This window comes from Anser brachyrhynchus, assembly GCF_964034855.1.
Source record: "Anser brachyrhynchus genome assembly, chromosome: 4".
NCBI lineage: Eukaryota > Metazoa > Chordata > Aves > Anseriformes > Anatidae > Anser > Anser brachyrhynchus.
The window spans coordinates 1,619,284-1,639,046 of record NC_137698.1 but is presented as its reverse complement, the minus strand read 5'-3'; the positions used below and the strand labels follow the sequence as shown (position 1 = coordinate 1,639,046).

Here is a 19,763-nt window from a genome sequence, read left to right as displayed (position 1 = left end):
AAAAACTGTTTTCCTAACATAACAGAAAGTCATGAGCTTAACTGCAAGTCTGATCCTGCCACTTTTAAGAAGTTGCAGGTAGAAGAGTAACCCTGTCTGTCCATTTTCCAGGTATCATAGTTACATTAGTTTCTCAGTATTAACAAATGCTACTGCCCACATGGGGTCCTTGATGCTAAGTAAGGCTACTTGGGCAGCAACTGTGTCACATTAAGAGGTTATTGCTCTTCTTTCTGATGACCCCACTGCCCGTTTCACCCCTACTGGAGGTTACAGACTTCTCCAAACTGTCAATTAATGGCACGTGTAATTGCTTCTAACCCAGTTCTGTCTAAATGAATCCAACAGCTAAAACACTTCTAATAGTAGGGGTTATCTAACACAGCTCATTTTAGCAAAACTGGCTTATGGGGAAACTACACATGCAGTTACACTGACAGATCTGAGAGGCTGGTAATTTCAGGGAAAGGGTGATGAACAGCTGAAGATGAGGTATGGAACAGCAGAAAAACTTTAACACAAGTTAACTGAATCCAAAATGGCAATCTGATAGTAGTGTTACTGTGCTATCTCACACCCATCCTTCAGATAGATGTACAATAGGTATTTATGCATGGCTTAACAAAGCACTTTTTAGCAAAATTCATGGTGCATCCGTCAGTTTTCTCATTCGGCGTTTTTCTTTTTAGATCCTCAGAATACCAGCAGTGAGAAAGCAAATAGAGTATTATTACAGAAATCATATCATCTAGCTGTAAGCTTTCATCTTGTCAGACAGAGGGGAGGGGAGACACCTGTGGACAGGCACAACCCTTTATTTATATATTTTTAATGAGAAGCAAGTCCATACTGATGAAGAAAAGAGAGACTGACTTGCTAACACTAAAGCAGATAAGAGCACTTTCTAAAAGTAAAAAATATGCTTCCGTTGCACTGAGCTACAGATTTCATGAAGCGCCTCTGAGTGCTGACACGTTACTAATGGAAGGGCTGTTTCACCCTGAAATGTGCCAAACTCACTTGGGAATAACAGTGGAAAATGCTAACGGAGAGCCTTTTCCTCTCTTCAGGCACACGCTTGCTTAATATGAGGGTGTCAAAGCTGTTGAACAGCATTTGTAATTGGCTTTGTCTGTTCCAGAGAGCAACTCAAGGGAGCTTTTTAAGGCATTCTTAACTGGCTCAAGGCCTAAGTTAATGAGGATGGAAAAGCATGGCTGGGGTGGCTGGGTGAAGTAGACCTTACAAGTGTAGAGCAGTGGAGAGCTTATAAGTACATTTCCATAATAACTCTCTCTACCACAAAAAATAAGGATCTGCTGGTTGTAAGTTACCATCAGTTTCAGCCCCCCTCAAATCATTCCATCCTGAATGGTGTGTAAAAACTTTTTGCTAAAAATCCTTTTTCGGCAAAATACTCATCACATAACTCTCACCAAGACTCCGGCATAATTACAATGTAGAGAAATTCCAACAAACTTTTGAACTTCAGCCATTTCTGTAATTACATCGCTTCTCAGTTGCTGCCCGCCTATAGTTAATAGCAATAGAAAGAAAAGAGTGTCTTTAACCAATTTAGCACGTAGCTGGTTAAGCTGCCACAGTTACAACTGTACTATGGGTGAAAGAAAGCAAGTGGATGAGGAATGGCAGTGTGGTATGTAGCCAAAGAGTGTGTGGTGTGCGCACTGCGGAGTGCTGTTTGGCTTCCTTTGTACGTTCACCATTTGTCCCTGTCCTAAGGTTTTCATCAGTTCTCCAGTTCCATACTTCAGTGATGAATCTAAAGTCAATGAGGTTTCAGAAACTGGCCTCCATTCAGCCAGACACAAGGGCTCGTGCATTCCCATTCACGCCTGCCAAGCGTGTCATTTAAGGCTTTCTGAAGATTCAGGCAGAAAATGATGAATCAATTTAGATTTAGTGACTGCTTCAAGGTTATTTTTACCATTTTGCAAGTTGGATATTTAATTATAACTTTTCTTTCCACTTCACAAGAAAACCCTCAGTTCCGGAGCCCAGGTGATAAAATTTACCAAGACAGGCAGTGGTGGCAATCCTGATCCAGGGCCAGACATGATCGCCTGTGACTTAAAACCAGGGAGGGTTTCCTGGGAGGCAGTCACAGGAGGAGAGCTGCCAGGGGCTGCAGCTATGACAAGCCGACCAAATTGTCCTGCCAGCACTGTTGAACAGCTTACACTTGAGGCACAGAAAGCTTTAGTCACAGCTGAGGTTTTCACCCCTTTCTAGGCACACGGGCTTCCCTCGCTTCATAATAAAAGCTTTCAGCAACCAACAATTGAAACTAGTATTCCTTAAAATTTTCTCCATCACGTGTACAAAACTTTAAGTGAAAGAAACCTGATTATGAGTAGCTACACAGATTCACTCCCCTACATTGTGTCTGCATCCCTCAGCTCTGCAGGAAATGCCAACAGGCTGCTTGTGCTGCATGACACCCAGTGCACAAATCTGCTACGATGGCAAAACCGCGTCCGCATTACCAGTGGGAACGTGGAGGCATTTTTATGTCACTGTAATTAGTTTATTTTTGCTCATGTTTATGTTTTTTTTTTTTGTTTTGTTTTACACACAGCTTTTTATTCAACACTTGGCATTGCAGGTTCCTGATAATCATGGAGTCTAACAAAAAGAAGTATATATAGGTCTCCCATAAAATAGCATTTGCTCATCACATTTGGACTGACACTTTCAATCTTTCTGATTTTTTTTTTTTTTTTAAGACCCTAATTGAAAGCCCTGCAGAGAAGCTGTCAAGTTAAATTTATGACAAAATAGCTGCTTTGGCAGGTTGGTTTTCAAACTGCCAGCTGGAAATGAGACTGACAACCACATGCGTGACAGAAAAATAGCTCAATCTGAAGAACTTTTAAAAATTGGTATTTTTTATAATTGATCTGAGGTTCTTGAAACAGGAAGACAAAGATGCTTTGCTGTTTTGCAGAGCCTTTATAGGCCATATTTTAGAAAATGACTTCCTCAGGAAAATTTCTCTTAAGAACGGCATTTAAGCAGAAGTTTAAGTCCCTCTGAGATTTAAGCAATATCGAAGGCTGAGTACGGATTTTAAAATGATGTGTTAAGAGGGCCGATTTTCTGACAGACTTTCAAAATACACAGTTCAGAGAATACGCATTTAAACAAGGGTTCGCACCTGTAAGCTATACAAACATTGCCAGCTATGCAAGCACCACCACAAAATGCTGGTATGCAGACATTTCTGATCTGTAAAGTTCCAAAATTTCCTGCTAGCTGAAATTTGTTCATGTCTTTTTGTCTCAAATCTTCTACCCAGTATACACTTTGATAGAAACTAGCAGGTGAATGTATTATACCAACTACTGTAGTTACACCTTGGATTTTAATTAGGCTTGTGTGAGGTCCTTGGGGGGGGGGAGGGAAGGGCTATGTAGGCTATGTCAACAAATGAATTGAGAAAGTCTGTCTGTCTGACAAGTGGTCTATAACAGATTTTATATTTATCTACCTTATTATAAAATTACTTTGAATAAAATAACCTGTTTTTCCTATAGCAGTGCATTTGTGTACCAGGATGATTTTCTTTTCTATCCATTTTTAAATCATTCTAAAAAAACTATTTTCTTTCAAAATCTGAATTTTACAAGTTTCCCTACTTCATCACCACTTATGTTTTCTCCAAACCCTTTCATAAAATTCTATTATAATCAGAAAGTGCTTTTAAAATGGAAAGAAAAAACAAACAAACAAACAACAAAAAAAAGAAAGTATCTAGTGAAAAGGGTAAAACAGACGTGGGAATAAAATAAACCTCCTCAAAACACAAATTCTTTCAGCTGCTTCTTAAATCTGATAAAGTCTCTAACATCACAAAAAAAAATAAAAAATGTGTGTGTGTGCGCACATATGCAAGAAAGCAATTGTATGCATTGATCAGACTTTCTAAGAGCAGGTTTTACCAGAGCTACTTCACACATCCACCATCAGCTATGGTCATACAGACTGTCAAATGCCAGGAAGACAACCCACCCTTTTATTTGGGACCTTTGTCTCCTCTTCTAGTCAGTAGAAGGAGAGGAATACTATACAAGATCAGGTTCTAGAAGGCACAAGAGAAAGAAACCTCATTTGTTGATCTGAGGATTCAATAGAAAGCCACTGGTATGCACCAGGAGGAGTTACAATAGATGGACATGAACATTAAATGTGAATTGTTTTATGTGTAGTTAATTTAATCTATATGTGGACAAAAAAAAAAAAAAGCCCAGCATCGAGGGTGAATTTGGAAAGCTGGACTTTCAATAAACTTACAGGATCTAGCCCTCTGTTTCTCATGTGAAGACAGGTAAAGTAAGATAGCCATCTTCCTGTGTGACTACTGTACCACTCCGGCTCAAGGCATCCCTTCTGCAGTATCTGATTCTCCCCTGGGATATGCAGTCCTGCTGCAACCACATCAGGGAAGCTGCGTTTCAAGGCTGCTGGATCCTGCTGCTGGAATTTTTACTTTTAAAACCTAGTGTATTGTTGGGAGTGTTGTGCAGTACCAAAACCCTGTTGAACGTATTCAGTGGGTAACACTAACAAATGTGACTGTTTTAGATATAGCATGGTAAGTGTCACACTGCACTTTTTGATAGTTCAACACAGGGAAACAAACTACAGTGAATGGTAGTAACAAGAGACTACATCATTATACCTGATACCAGTGGAAAACTGATCTGATGGATCAGTGAGAATGGTGATCATCTTGGCCTTGGGGGCCAGAGAAGCAGCTCATTTGGGAGTTTTCTCAGAATAGAAATAATTGGCACTTTTCTCAAAGAGTAAAAAACTAGTTGCATTGACTGTAATAGGGAAAAATCTCATGTACCTGGACAAGTGAGAGGTAGAAATATTGATCAAAAAGCAGAGATATTCTAATCCCAACTCTATTAACTATAAATACATATATTTGTTACGGACGGGAGAAATGTGTGTCTCCAGGATATATTTATTTCTGCATGTAAATGATGAACATTAACTGAAATTAGACTGTAAGGATCTAAAGACACTGGGACTGAGTATACAGGGAAAGCTTCAAGCAAATATATGAGGTTACAGGTATTGTCACTGTTTTATACAAGAGTGGGTTTAAAAGCAGATCTTTGTATTTTCACTCTTGTGCTAGTAGAATTACAAGGCTGTGCTTCCACTCAGAAGAGCCCAAAACAATCAATATATTTATCAGAGCAGAAAATATTCAAAATTTTACAATTATTTCCTTAATATTGATTCCTGCTCACTATCTCTAAAGAGCCCTGCTTTACATCATGTCCAGTAAATATTAGTAGTTCACTTTTAGCCTACACCCAGAGAAGCTTATGACTTCATCCATTTATAGTAACAAAAGCATTGATAAAATCAGATATTTATGAAGGTCAGGTACTAATTATTGGAGATGGGGCTGGCTGAATGAGTTCTTTTATCTGCAGGGCACTGCAACCGGACAAATCTAATCCATTAAACTTGAAAATTCAAGCTAGGGGTTCTGAGCACAAAATAGCCAACTTCTCCCAGAGGGAAAAAGAAAGAAAAAAAAAAGAGAGAGAGAGAGAGAGAGAGAAAAAAGAAAAAAGTAAAAACCAAAAGCAACAACAACAAAAAACAACCAACCCTGCAAGTCTTCAGATAATAGTTGGCTGACTGATACTGACTTGTTTCCTACTGCTGATGTTCAGCGTTTTCACCATGTTGTGGAATCATTCATCCTCCTCGTTTGTCAACTCCTGTCCTCAAATACGTACACATAGCCTTGATGTTCCTGAGAGGTAAGCAGCATCTTTGGATGCTGCAGTGGTTTTGCTTGTTTAAGGAAGGCATCCTTCCCACTTACAGGATTCTGACAACAGTGCCTGACTATTGCAGCTCCCCTCCCTGACGCGCAGCCCAAGGGAGGGGTGTCTGCCTTGCTTTCTAGGCTCTGGCTCTTTACCTCTGGCTGCCTTTTGATAAGAAACTGCTCGTGAGGCAGCTCCTGTGATCAGAATCCTCCAACTAATCCCTGCAGCTCCATTATGCCTTATAGGTTTGTCACGAAATAAACATTATTGGTATCTGAAAAGGAGGCATAAGCAGCTGTGCTGATTACACCAAACTAACACCTTTATTTAATCACCTTTTATCATTACTAACTAACTAGTAAATCAAGTATTTACACAACACATTAAAAAAACGCAAAGTACACATCTCAAAAGCATCTGCACTTCCTTAGAAACCATTACCACCCATGGATTGTACAGTTGATAAGAAAAATGCAGTTAAAGTAGCCTGATTGTGTCAAATGCCTGACAAGCATTCTATCTCGAGTATTTTTTCTTTGATTTATGGAATAATTACAGTTGCTACTGTAGCAGGTTTTACCTGCTGCTTCATTACTGCATAGCATTAATTGGAATATACATTCTTTCTTCATAGATATACTTAAAATATTTTGATTCAATACAAAGAAATTCTTCCCTCATGCTATGATTACCTCAGTAATTCTGAGGCACAGTACTTTCTTGAAATACATATTTTTTGTTTACTTTATACATTTTAGTGACTTTCTGTGAGAACCAAAGGCACTGGATCTCGCAGGGCACATCCTTTAAAGTAATTTTCATAATAGCTTAGTGATAAGCACTGCTTTTTCCTGTAAAAATCATCAAAGGTGTTCAATGTCTGACACAAATTGCTCTTGGTATTTAAGATATTACCAAAACACATAATAGCCATACATAGTTGGTATAGCAGGAAAACCTAAACCCTGGGGTATAAAGGATTTTACATGGCAAAATGGTGGGAGTTAAATGGGAATGGAAAGCTATGTCAGCAAATATGAACTCACAAGATTTACAGGAGGAGTAGGTATTTATGTAATAGATAGCAGGACTATTCAGTTATTGTAAAGTAAGCATAAAAACAAACAAACAAACAAAAAAAAAACCCACCAGCTGTTCTGAAGCAGATACAAGCTAATATTCAGTTACTAAGATTTAAGGGGAAACATCCCTTCAGATAGATTACACCATGAATTACAGTTTTCCTTTACTATTTTCAGTACAGCTTCTGAGAAATAAATAAATAAATAAATTGGTTAAGAGCACTATGGCTGATGCTATACTGAAATACATACTTCTGCAGTCAGAATCACTATTGCAGTTTATACGTTCATGTAATTGCCCAAAACAGAGAGGCTGGAGAAATTCAATAATCACAAAGGAAAAACAGTGCTTTTCCAAAAATAGACAACAGTTATTCAAAACCTAAAGGATTTGAACATAGTAGCCTCACAGAGGCTACTATGAATTTGTAATCCCCCGAAATACAAATGGTGTATTTTCTGCGCATGGTAGAAACCCATGTGGCTCTTAGCATTTTCAAGGGTATCTTGTACATGCTTATACTAGAGAATAATAATCCATATCTTTTTCACTTCAACAGATAGCTCTATCAGTCTCATTAGCATAAAGAAAAATCAAAACAAACAAATGCAAAAGGGTGCAGTACTCAACCACAATTTGCAGTATATAAGTAATTTTCTTAAGAGCCAATGATCTTACGTTAGTTAACTCCATCAAAAAACCTGCAGTTTTCCAAAGGGTTTTGATGGGTCACCGGGAACCAGCTCAGAGTAGCAGTACCTTTTGAAAATTTGAAACAAAATAAGTCTCAAGAAACAAGAACTAGGCATTTATTTTATTTTTTCTTAAACATAATTATCCTGACATTTACGATGAAAAATCTATGGTCTGAACATATAAACCATCTATATCAAAATTTTACTCAAAATAATTTAAACTATTAATATGGGAAAGGTTTTAAACCTGTAATTTCCACTGCTTACTACTGCCTTTTTTTTTTTTTCTTCTCCTTCATTTTGGCACTCAAGATAATAAGTGAAATCAATTTTATTTTTGCTATGAGAGCTCATGCTCCTTTTTTACTGTATTCTTATCACAAACAATAGAGCCTAAGAGTACAATACTTGGATACATTCAAAACATGTATCCATTAAAATAGTGGCATGTTTTAATCTTGGAAGTAGTGACGTGGTATTGAATATTATACATTATTCTATGAGAGGCTTTATCAGAACACAGGTTTTAGAGCAAATTTTTCTTATTATCAAATCATGTAAACTACTAAAGAAAATTCCTCCACCAGTAATCCAGGAACAGTACCCAATAGTAGGAAAACACTATTGACTTTTCCATGCATCAATGAGACTACATCAACTCTTGTGCCAAATCCAACGCTTAAAAAAGCATTTGGAAAACATATTTACAGCCTACACAGTTAAATTTCTTTCCCATGCTTTTATTACCAGTTTTCAAAGTTCCTGTTACAAGAATTTCAGGTAATTGGTCTCAACTTTTTTCCTTGACCAGATGTCATGGTGTCTTTAATCTATATTATCCTAAAAGAAAAGTAGGATTTCAGGCAAACGCTTTTCCAGTCTCAAAAATGCTGAATTTATTCCTGTGGAAACTTTTCATTTGTGCCCACTCAGTGCTGTAATAGCACTCAGTCTCAAAGAAGCCTGCAGCCCACTAGTACAATCATCCATGAGAGGTTTTTTTTTCCAGCCGTCCTCTCTTGCCAGATACCTGCAGGCCTGATATATATTTCTAGGGTACAAGCCCACTCTCAGATGACATCCTTTTTGTCTGAGTCATAATGAGGAAGATGCTGAATAAATTTTGCCTTTGACTTTCCAAAATTTAAAGTGTTTATTTAAAACTATTTATTTATTTCGAATAGCTTCTCTCAGTATGACTTTTGTTTCTCAAAAGAACCATTGTTTTTATAAACGCATATATGAATATTGATGAAAAATAGTCACAAACTGAAAAATGCATTTAGTACAATGCCTACCAAAAGTAAGTATCACAGAATCATAGAATGGCCTGGATTGAAAAGGACCTTAAGGATCATCTAGTGTCAACCCGCCTGCTCTGGGCAGGGTTGCCAACCACTAGAGCAGGCTGACCAGAGCCGCATCCAGCCTGGCCTTGAATGCCTCCAGGGATGGGGCATCCATAACCTCTCTGGGCAACCAGTGCCTCACCACCCTCTGAGTGAAAAACTTTCTCCTAATATATAACCTAAATCTCCTCTGTCTTAGTTTAAAATCATTTCCCCTTGTCCTATCACCATCAACACACATAGACAAGCATTCCCCCTCCTGTTTATGCACTCCCTTCAAGTACTGGAAGGCTGCTATGAGGTCTCCACGGAGCCTTCTCTTCTCCAAGCTAAACAAGCCCAGTTTCCTCAACCTTTCTGCATAGGAGAGGTGTTCCAGCCCTCTCATCATCTTAGTGGCCCTCCTCTGGACCCATTCCAAGAGCTCCACATCCCTCTTGTGCTGTGCCCAATTTAAATGGCTCGCCGGTGCCGGCTCCATATCTTCAAAGACTAAATACTTCAATAGCTAATTAAATATTGGTGTCAGCTGTAATTAGAGATTTATGTAAGATTAGTTTCAAAATTTGTCAGTGGATAAAAATGACTAGGAAGAAATAGTACCTTATGTACATTCTTCTAGACAGATCTGCCTGGTGTTCTTGTTTCTAGCTGAGGAAATAAGAATAGCTAGAGGAGTACAACTTTGAGACACTGACCACTCCTAAATAAATAAGTAAATAAATATGCAATTTCAGCATGGTCCACTTCTGAATAAAGTTGGGTAGGTTCACAGAAGTGTATGAACCCTCATGGCTGGAGCCACAAATGGGTCAAGATCATAGAATCATAGAATATCTGAGTTGGAAGAGACCCACAAGGATCATCGAGCCCAACTCCAGGATCCCCAAACGACCACCCAGAAAAGCAGGTCATGTGTCTGAGAGCACTGTCCAAACACTTCTTGAACTCCAGCAGGCTCAGTGCTGCAACCACTTCCCTGGGGAGCCTGTTCCAGTGCTCGACCACCCTCTTGGTGAAGAACCTTTTCCCGATGTCCAGTCTGAACCTTCCCATCATAGCTTCAATCTGTTCCCTCGGGTCTTATCGGTGGTCACCAGAGAGAAGAGCTCAGCACCTGCCCCTCCGCTCTCCTTGTGAGGAAGTTGGAGACCATGATGAGGTCTCTCCTCAGTATCCTCTTCTCCAGGCTGTACAATCCAAGTGATTTCAGCCATCATCCCCCTCATACATCTTCCCCTCTAGACTCTTTACCATCTTCATTGCCTGCCTTTGGACATTCTCTAAAGCTTTATGTCTTTCTTATACTGTGGTGCCCATAACTGCATGCAGCACTCAAGGTGAGGCCGCACCAGTGCAGAGTATAGTGGGACAATCACTTCTCTCAACCGACTAGAAATGTTGTTCTTGATGCACCCCAGGGTATGGTTGGCCCTCCTGGCTTGCCAAGGCACCCTGCTGGCTCATGTTCAGCTTGCTGTCAAACAAAATGTCTAATGTCTAATCTAAGTCTATCCTCTCTTAGTTTAAGACTATTCCCCCTTGTTCTATCATCATCTACCTGAGTAAAGAGTCCTCCTCCGTCCTTTTTATAAGACCCCTTCACTAATTATCTTCTAATCTCTAAAAAGCTACATAAATGTCACTGCAAAGAAAGCAATTAAAATAAGTAATTCACAATATCATACTACTTAAAATGTTTAGAGAATGACATTGGATAAGTAGAATTTGAAACTAGCATTCCTACTTAATATCTCAATCTGTATTTACTTTCAACATAAATATAGTTCAGCTAACCTAACCAGAACTATTCATTATGTTAGACTTGGACTTAACTGTCTTGTGTCTGAGGCCCAGTATAACCCCAGTAGGTGTAAATACTCCACCACTGTATTCATTTCATAGAAATCCTATATAGCAGACTTTAGATATAATTTTAAGACCACCATCTTTCTTAAGGATTTTTGAAATTATGGCATAGTACAATAAAGAATTTAAAATATAACAGATGCCCTTAAAATCAATAAGGCCTTTATTTTCTCTCAAATTTAGACTAAAAGTGTCCCTTTAAAGTTTTATGCTCCAGACACTAACCTGGAACATGGAGATCTTGATTTATATCTTAGCTCCAGTGGGACTTCAGGCTAGTAACTTTGCACCTACACTTCTGTAAAATGTAGATAAAAATTCTTCTCGGAAATTGATAAATTGTAAAATGATGGGATTCTCTAGGCATATTTATATTCACAGCTTCCATGATGTGATAATGAGGGAAATAATCACAGAATCACAGAATCATCCAGGTTGGAAGAGACCTCCAAGGTCATCTAGTCCAACCTCTGACCTAACACTAACAAGTCCTCCACTAAACCATATCACTAAGCTCTACATCTAAACGTCTTTTAAAGACCTCCAGGGATGGTGACTCAACCACCTCCCTGGGCAGCCCATTCCAATGCCTAACAACCCTTTCCATAAAGACGTTCTTCCTGATATCCAACCTAAACTTCCCCTGGTGCAACTTTAGCCCATTCCCCCTCGTCCTGTCACCAGGCATGTGGGAGAATAGACCAACCCCCACCTTGCTACAGCCTCCTTTAAGGTACCTGTAAAGTGCGATAAGGTCGCCCCTGAGCCTCCTCTTCTCCAGGCTGAACAATCCCAGCTCCCTCAGCCGCTCCTTGTAAGACTTGTTCTCCAGACCCCTCACCAGCTTCGTTGCCCTTCTCTGGACTCTCTCGAGCACCTCCATGTCCTTCTTGTAGCGAGGGGCCCAAAACTGAACACAGTACTCGAGGTGCGGCCTCACCAGAGCCGAGTACGGGGGGACAATCTCTTCCCTAGACCTGCTGGCCACACTGTTTCTTATACAGGCCAGGATGCTGTTGGCCTTCTTGGCCACCTGAGCACACTGGTGGCTCATATTCAGCCGACTAGCAACCAGTACTCCCAGGTCCTTCTCGGCCAGGCAGCTTTCTAACCACTCATCTCCCAGCCTGTAGCACTGCTTGGGATTGTTACGCCCCAGGTGCAGGACCCAGCACTTGGCCTTGTTGAACCTAATGCAGTTGGCCTCAGCCCATCAGTCCAGCCTATCCAGGTCATCCTGCAGAGCCTTCCTACCCTCAAGCAGATCGACCCACACACCTAACTTGGTGTCATCTGCAAACTTACTGAGTGTGCACTCAATCCCCTCATCCAGATCATCGATAAAGATATTAATGGACTACAATGTATTTCATTTCACTATTAGTAATTTTCATGAGTCCAGTTTAATGGATTTCTTTCTCTTCACAGTGTTTTGTTAACACTTTGTCATACAGTATGTACTATGAATTTAATTAATGCATTTTCATGGATTTTAAATAAAAATAAAAAATATAACAGCTGCTTTTGAGATATTAGAATGAGGCCACTTATTGAGTAAAGCATTCAAAATTGTCTTTTCATTCTCTTGCTCATTTAACTAGTTTAATTCCCCTTTGTACATTTGAACTTATTGTAAAATTACAGTGTATTTATGATACCTTATATGGAAAAAAATAATGCAGCCATGTAATTAATACTGCCAAAGTACAAGTGGAGATAAATTAAAGATGTTCTCAGATAGCTAATATCAGACACTTCCTAATGTTTGAGAGACTGAGTCTTGATATGCATTAATTGAATTCATTTGGATAACATGTATACTCTTGTACATAAAGACATGGCTTTCTCAATTATTTTAATATGAGTTATACCAACTGTGACTCTGTCTACATAGAAAATATAACTCTAAAGTTGTTATTTAATAATGAATCAGATTATACTTACATTTTTGGTGTTTCAAGCCAGCTCAAGCATTTCTGATTTCCAATATTTACCAAGGAGTTGTATTTTTATATAACCCATAGTGTCAGTAGAAAAAAAAATGTTGAAAATATATACAGACAAAAGCCACTTTTTTCTCATGATTTCTACGTAATAATTTTCTCTTCTTGCTTTATTTTCGCAGTGCATAAAATTAGTTTCGGTGAATGTTTTCAAAAGCATATATATGGGTTAGAACAGACAACTCTTGTTTTCAAGTTTCAGAGAACAGTTTGCCTTTGCCATTTTTTAGGTCCCCAATGTGCTTTAAATCATTTTAACCTCGCTACCTCTTTTTTTCTCATGATCTTCCTCTCTTCACCATAAGTTTTAGAAGCCTGCTATTTTTTTGAATTCATTAGACCTTGCTTCTCCAGAAAACTACATGCAGTCTTAGCATTAAATGCATACTTCATTATCTTGCTGCTATGCCTCACTGAAAATAGCTCCAGTTAGTGAAGTGGAACAGAAGGAGATCAATAAAACATCTATCTGTGTTGTTAGTAGAGTGCCTTATGTACCATGCATATATGTTGTACATAAAGCAGCACTGTAAACGAAGAAAAAAACTTCCAATTACCTCGATAGATATTAATCACTTTGCTTTGTATAAATGACTTGTATCGTTTTCACTTGATATGGGTCCAGCCAACACTGATGCTAAGCACATAGACAGGAAATAGAGAAAGATGAATGTACATTATAAATATTAACTAATACATTTTCAGGCTACAGGCCCACTTTGTATCCTTCTCCTACTGAAGGCTCAATTCTCCAACTTAATAACTGTGTACATCCTATCCCATAATGGTTCTCCTTCAAACTAGATGTTTTCTCATTTCACAGTATCTCTTCCCAAGCTTCTCCCTATAAGACACCAAACTGAATCTTACCTGGAATGATTTTTCTACGTGCTCATAACTGCAACAGTATTTCAGATTATTTTTGAAAGTCTCCTGAAACATGTAATTAATCTTGTCTTCCTACTGAAACGCTGAGCAGCATACAAAATTATTTGGTAAAATCGGAACCACGGTGGAAAACAGATGTCATGTGTCTGAGCTGACCTTTTTGATGAATAAATTACAAACAAAACAACCATTCTTCCAAGACTTGTGGCATTACTCTGCTGTTAGTATATGCCCCTGTGTATTCAACTTTTTGCACAGCAGAAATGAGAAGGCAAAGTGATCATCTCCTCTGGGACAACATTTTCAGGCCAGCAGAGGAGCGGCACAGTGTATGCTTTAATCAGGAAGGTAGTAGGGAGGAAGGACTGTTATTTTCACTCTAAAAAGCTTCCACACCTTTGGTAGGAGAGGCATATATGAGGTGGCTAAACTGAGACTAGAAATCATTTAACATTTACATAGGTACCTTTATATTATTCATTGATTCTAAGTGTATTTTTGGAGACATTTTAACAGAAGTAAACTGTTGTTTGGGAAAGTTCTGCGAATAATAGATATTATGGGCTTGATCTCAAACAGCTAGAACGTACATATATAAACTGATTCTTTTTTTTTTTTTTAACTTGGGTTTTCATTTTTCTTATTCATTTCTAGTTACTTTTTTGTTTCTGCATTTTGAATTCTCAAATTTAGCTTGTATCTGGATCCTTCGCAGTCCTTCTACAGGATCCAAAGAGAGTGACTCCTAAAAGTGACTCTTTCTCCAAATGACAAAAAAACTCTTAATGATTTCTGTTCTCATACCAGAAAACTACTTGAGAACCATTTCATTTTCAAAAATATAGAACCTTTTCTTCCCCAAGATGTGTGATCATGGTGAGAATCAACTAGGACTGTACGTTTACCTGTGCTTATTTAGAACCATACTGGTTATATATTTTGTCTTCATTGCTTGCTAGTACCTTGGGAAAATATAAAATATTTTTCCTGAATCTTGTAATTACAAAATTTGATACATCTGCAAAGATAAGGTATAAAGAAGTATGTTTCTTGTTTTTCACATTTCAAATGATTTTTTTCCCTCTCCCATGAGCCTCTGATACATACAGAGTATGAAAGTATGAACTCCAGAAATTCATAACAATGAGAAAGCATGGCTGGCTTTGCCATAAATGAAAATCAGAGCCAGACTTATTGACTGCCTCAGCAAAGAAGGCCTATGTGTGTTCTCTTTGTCTTCCTTCAGAAGTGTTCTCCTTGTTTATCACCCTCCATATTTCATTTTGCAGGTTTGCTGTCTGTAGACTACTTCAAAATGCCACAAGGAACTGATGCCCTCTCCATTCACATACATTTGAAGAATACAAGAAGATAATACTTTTAGAAAAATATTTCTGTACCTCATTGTGTACATGCGAAACCTTAGAGGGCTCTAATATATTAGATGACATTTGTTAAGTAGAGAAGGATAGTTGTTTCTCAGTATGAAACTTATTTCACAGTTTCTCAGTAAGATCAAATACACATCTCTCTCATGTTCACATTTCAAGTAGATAAGACATTTTCAGAGTCTCATTATATTTGAAAGCATGTATTCAGCTGAAAACAAATGAGGTTTAAGATCCAAAATCAGTTATAGTTTATAGGTCACTTCTCACATTTCTCAACTCTCGAAAACCTTCTTGGAATCCATAAAATAGCAGCTTTTCTAGAGGTTTTCTGAGAAGAATACAATAAATTAACACTTGGTAGAAATCAGTACTTTTTCAAATCGCTCATCGTAGTATATAAAATATTGCAGCCAATTCTCCCTTCTCCCATGTAAGGCAAGTAAATGGAATGGAATTGAGATGAACAATATAAGTCTATGTTGAAAGGAAAAGACTGGAAGAGGGTTGAGGGGGGAGCAGGAAGCACACAAGATTTTACTAAGAAAACATTTAACTTAACTCATACCTGAAGAACTCACTGAATCTCCTCCCAGTAAGATTGCTTTCTGGAAATGATAATTCAGGACCACAAAGCCTATGGACAAAACATTGGACATAGAAGAAATCTGCTCCAAATAAATACCCAAATTGCACATGATAGCTGAATGTGAAAGCTTGTTTATATTCTGCAAATATATGCATTTTCAAATGTTGTGGAGACATTTTTCAAATAATAGTTGTACATATAGAGCAATCACATGGCATTGGACTGACTAATATGCTTTGGTAAGTCAAAGCCACCAAGTTATAAAGTGAAACTTCCTACTTGCCATCCCATGAGCCCACACAAATAAAATGCATTGTTTACTTTATTAAGAAATGTTATTAAACCAATCAATCCAGGACCTAAGAATCAAAAATAAACTTTGTACTGTGTAACATGCTATATGTCCTTTAAATTAACTTTTAAATCATAAAAATACACTTAGATCTGGTCTCCAGAGCAAAGCTTTATAAAGGAAGACTTGAGGTAGTTATTCAGTAAAACTTGCACAAAAGGAGAAACAAATGGTGGCTAACCGTGTTGTGACCAGTTTCTCTAGGGCAAATTTGCTCAGAAGAATCACAGAGGAACATGAAAGGATGTGTCAAGTGAATGTCACAGATTCCCAGAACAGTAATTGAAAACTACATTTTGAAAGAGTGGCCGATGTCCCACCAAGTTTTACTTACTAGCACTTAGTTTTCCTTTGTTTTCTGTTTGTTTGTTTGTTTGAAGAATTATATTCTTCAGAGATGGCATACTACAAATGTATGTGAAATGAGTGGGGCTACAATAAATCTCTGGTAGAAATTTTCCTGTGGAAGAGCACTAAGTAGCAGGACATGAAAGACAAGCAGCTTCTCAGATGCTACACAAACCCCAAATTGTTTAGACGAGGTGAAATACTCTAAAGAAATAGATTAGATGCAGAGGAGTAATGCCAGGGATAACACAGATGCAGGAAGACAGTTAAGTATCTCTCAGTCTTAATCACTGGCAAAGAATAACTTGTTTCTGTGAGTCACTTTCCATTAACCAATTTAGGAATCTCACAACTATTAGCAAGAGCAACAAATGTGATCCTATAAGTCATATAGTATCACCTGAACAAGCTGTACTGAAGGTCTCATTAGGCTGGTTTGCCTTCAGTGGAAAGCTGGTTCTCCATACCAGAATGCACCTAGTTTCAAGAATAGCCTCCTACAGTACTAGCCCCCCCTCCCCCCCAGCACTAATGTCCTCAGGACATGAACAAGAAATACTGACCCCTGTGCCAGGTCCTGCCATCACTCGCCCCTCACATTTGCGCTAAGGCAGCTTGAAGGCTGCAGCAGACTTCTAATCCAAGCCCACATGATGGGCTGCTCCCACAGCAGAGCAAACGGCTTCAAGCCTCTCTTACTAAAGGTCTGAATATGGGAATGAATAAAGCAGCTCCTGCAAAGGCAATACTTTCCTCTTGAGCAGGAGGGCTGAGAGCAATTAGATTTAGCAGGGCTCCACCAACATATAAGTCACCAAAAGAAATAATCTTCACTACGTGATATATGATTGGGATATAACACCCCTTATACTTGAGGCATATAGTAAAGTAGTGCAATTATGCACTCGCCCAGTCTCAAAGTCTCACTCTAAGCCTTATGCTACTATAATAGAGCAGACTTGAGCCTATTGATTAGATATCTACTTATGGTATAAAGGTACTTTACTATATAAAGTATTTTTTTTAATCCTATTTCTCTGTGGAAAAAAATCTATTTCATATATTTTAACTTAATAAAATGACCAATTTGAGCAAAATTAAGTATTATCTTTAATAAAATCATAAAATGCAATTTTAAGCTACAGTAAGCTAAATAAAATATGGAACAGGGGCCTGCATTTTTTATTAGAGTTCATTAATCTTGTTAATGACTTATTGAATATCTTTGAATTGCTGTGCATGATAAAAATTGATCCCAGTGGCTACATTGCTATATGCTTTAGCAACCTCTTTTAACAGCTGGATTTCACTGACTTTCTCCAGTCAGTTCTCTGCAACATTGCAGGGATCACTGCAGCACATATGATTTATGGCTGGCAACTATTTTTAAAGGTTTAGCACTTTTCTGAACTGAACATCTATATTTATACCCCCCCCCCTTGCATATGTAGATACTCAACAATTGAATTAGAAGTCACTTACCTATGAACACGAACTATCAGCTTAGCTTTCTCTGTTTTGCTCTCCTGAGTTTGACTGCAGTTCTGTTTTAGATGTAGAATGTTTAAATTAATTTTACACAGAATAAGACAAGTTCGGTTCCAAGTCACCAAGTTGAAACAGATGCTATATTTCACCAAAGGTATCCAGTCACACCAAAGGACCTTTCAATTAGCTCCTTGTGAAACAATGGTTTGATTCAAGGCACTGCCTTGGCTTGACTGTGGCTTTGTGACATTCCACAGAACTCTGCTGATTGCTACCAAAACTGCCTTATAGCCTTCAAAATATATCCTCGTGTACGTTAAATACGAATCCCAAGGATGCCACCTGAGATAAATTAATACCTCTTCTGGGATAAAGCTTTATGATGTCCTAACACATATCAGCTTAAAGTGTCAAGCAATCTGTGCCAAAGAAAGTATCCCATAGTTCCATATAACCATGCTGAAATAAATGCAAATCTAGTCTTTTTATGCATTTTATGCAGACAGTGAAAAAGTATTTGGTGTGTTGTAATACTAAAAAGAGAAGGGTCACGTTATAGTCCACATTCTCCTGTATCATGGACACATAAAATACAATACAATACAACAAATACAAGCTTGAAAGAAGCAATGCTTACAATATAAACACAAATCCCGGAGGGAGAAGTGTATGATGTACCCTGCATACCAAATTAATGTAAACCATCCAGAATAGACAACTGACACAATAAATCTGGTTTTAAATGGAGGAGATAAAAATCTGAGATAGGATTGCTGGCTTTTAATGCTTTTTGTTATCCTACCTGTCATCCACACTTTTTTTTTTTCTTTTCCTTTTGAAGAAAGTTAACAAGCCAAATAGGAGAAGAGCATATACCTGTGTATTTACAACTCCATGTTTAAATGAAACTTAGAAACATTTAGGGGCAACTAAATGTTATCTGATACAACTGAAGTCAAATTACGGTTCATATTACATATTAAAATCAATTATTTCAAGCCTTATTCCTAAGCGAAACAGAAACAACTGCCACTATCATTAGATAGTATTATCAACTCACAACTGCAGGAGAAGCAAAAAGGAAGATGGGGAAGATGAAATTTTCCACTAAAAAGGATGGAATTTATAGTTAAACAAACTACTTCAGATAATATATCACTACAGAAAACACTATTAACTCTGCCATAATGCATTTAACCCCAGTAAAGATTAGAGAAAATAGCACCAAGGTTTTATATTTTTTCCTAAAAAGGTGTATTTGTTATAACAGAAAACAATCTCCCATAAAATTTGATTTCTTCATTAAGCAAGGATTGGTCTTTATGGCTTTGTCATACTAATTAATAAGTATCTTTTCACAGAAAGGGTTTCACTTGCTCTAAATTCTCTAAGCTGATCCCCAGTTCCTTAAATGGGGAAAGTCTTCTCTGAATCCACGGTCTTTCACCTGATGTATATTACCAAAAACAAAGCAAGAAATAGGCTCCATCTAATTTCTGTCACAAGCCCATTTATCATTCATACTCTCATTTATCATGTTCCTAGAGCACCCAAGTATTAAATAACTAAAAATGGCAATTAATAATCAAAACATCTAAGTATATTTCATAGGAAATTAACTTCTTTTTTATCTCAGAGCCTTGTACTTCTCTACTGCAGTTTCTTACATTTGTTTTGTTGCTGTTGTGGTTGTTTTATTTATTTTTATTCCACCACTATTGTTGTGACTTATAAAAGCCAAGAACCCTAACAAAATTTTTATGTGAATGATATGCTTGCTAAAGCATTTCACTGGAAAGTAAGCCATGCCAATTTATTTGTAGGTGACACAAACAGCAGCAATAAATTAATTCATTTATTTTATAAGTATAGGAATAAATCAAATA

General features: G+C 37.8%; 1 protein-coding gene across 9 annotated transcripts in view; it reads right to left on the bottom strand.

The window, feature by feature from the left end:
• The window catches only part of LOC308194825 (uncharacterized protein), a 96,379-nt gene that overhangs the window by 50,784 nt on the left and 25,832 nt on the right, over positions 1-19,763 (bottom strand). For 6 of the 9 annotated variants that reach the window (XR_013950893.1, XR_013950894.1, XR_013950895.1 and 3 more), the window contains exons 6-9: positions 17,872-17,933; positions 13,382-13,461; positions 8,351-8,443; positions 7,587-7,667 (exon numbers count right to left, since the gene is read on the bottom strand). The exons of the other annotated variants lie outside the window; for them this stretch is intronic. The gene's annotated coding sequence lies outside the window, so the exon portion shown is untranslated. The remainder of the gene's footprint in view (positions 1-7,586; positions 7,668-8,350; positions 8,444-13,381; positions 13,462-17,871; positions 17,934-19,763) is intronic. 9 annotated transcript variants of the gene reach the window in all.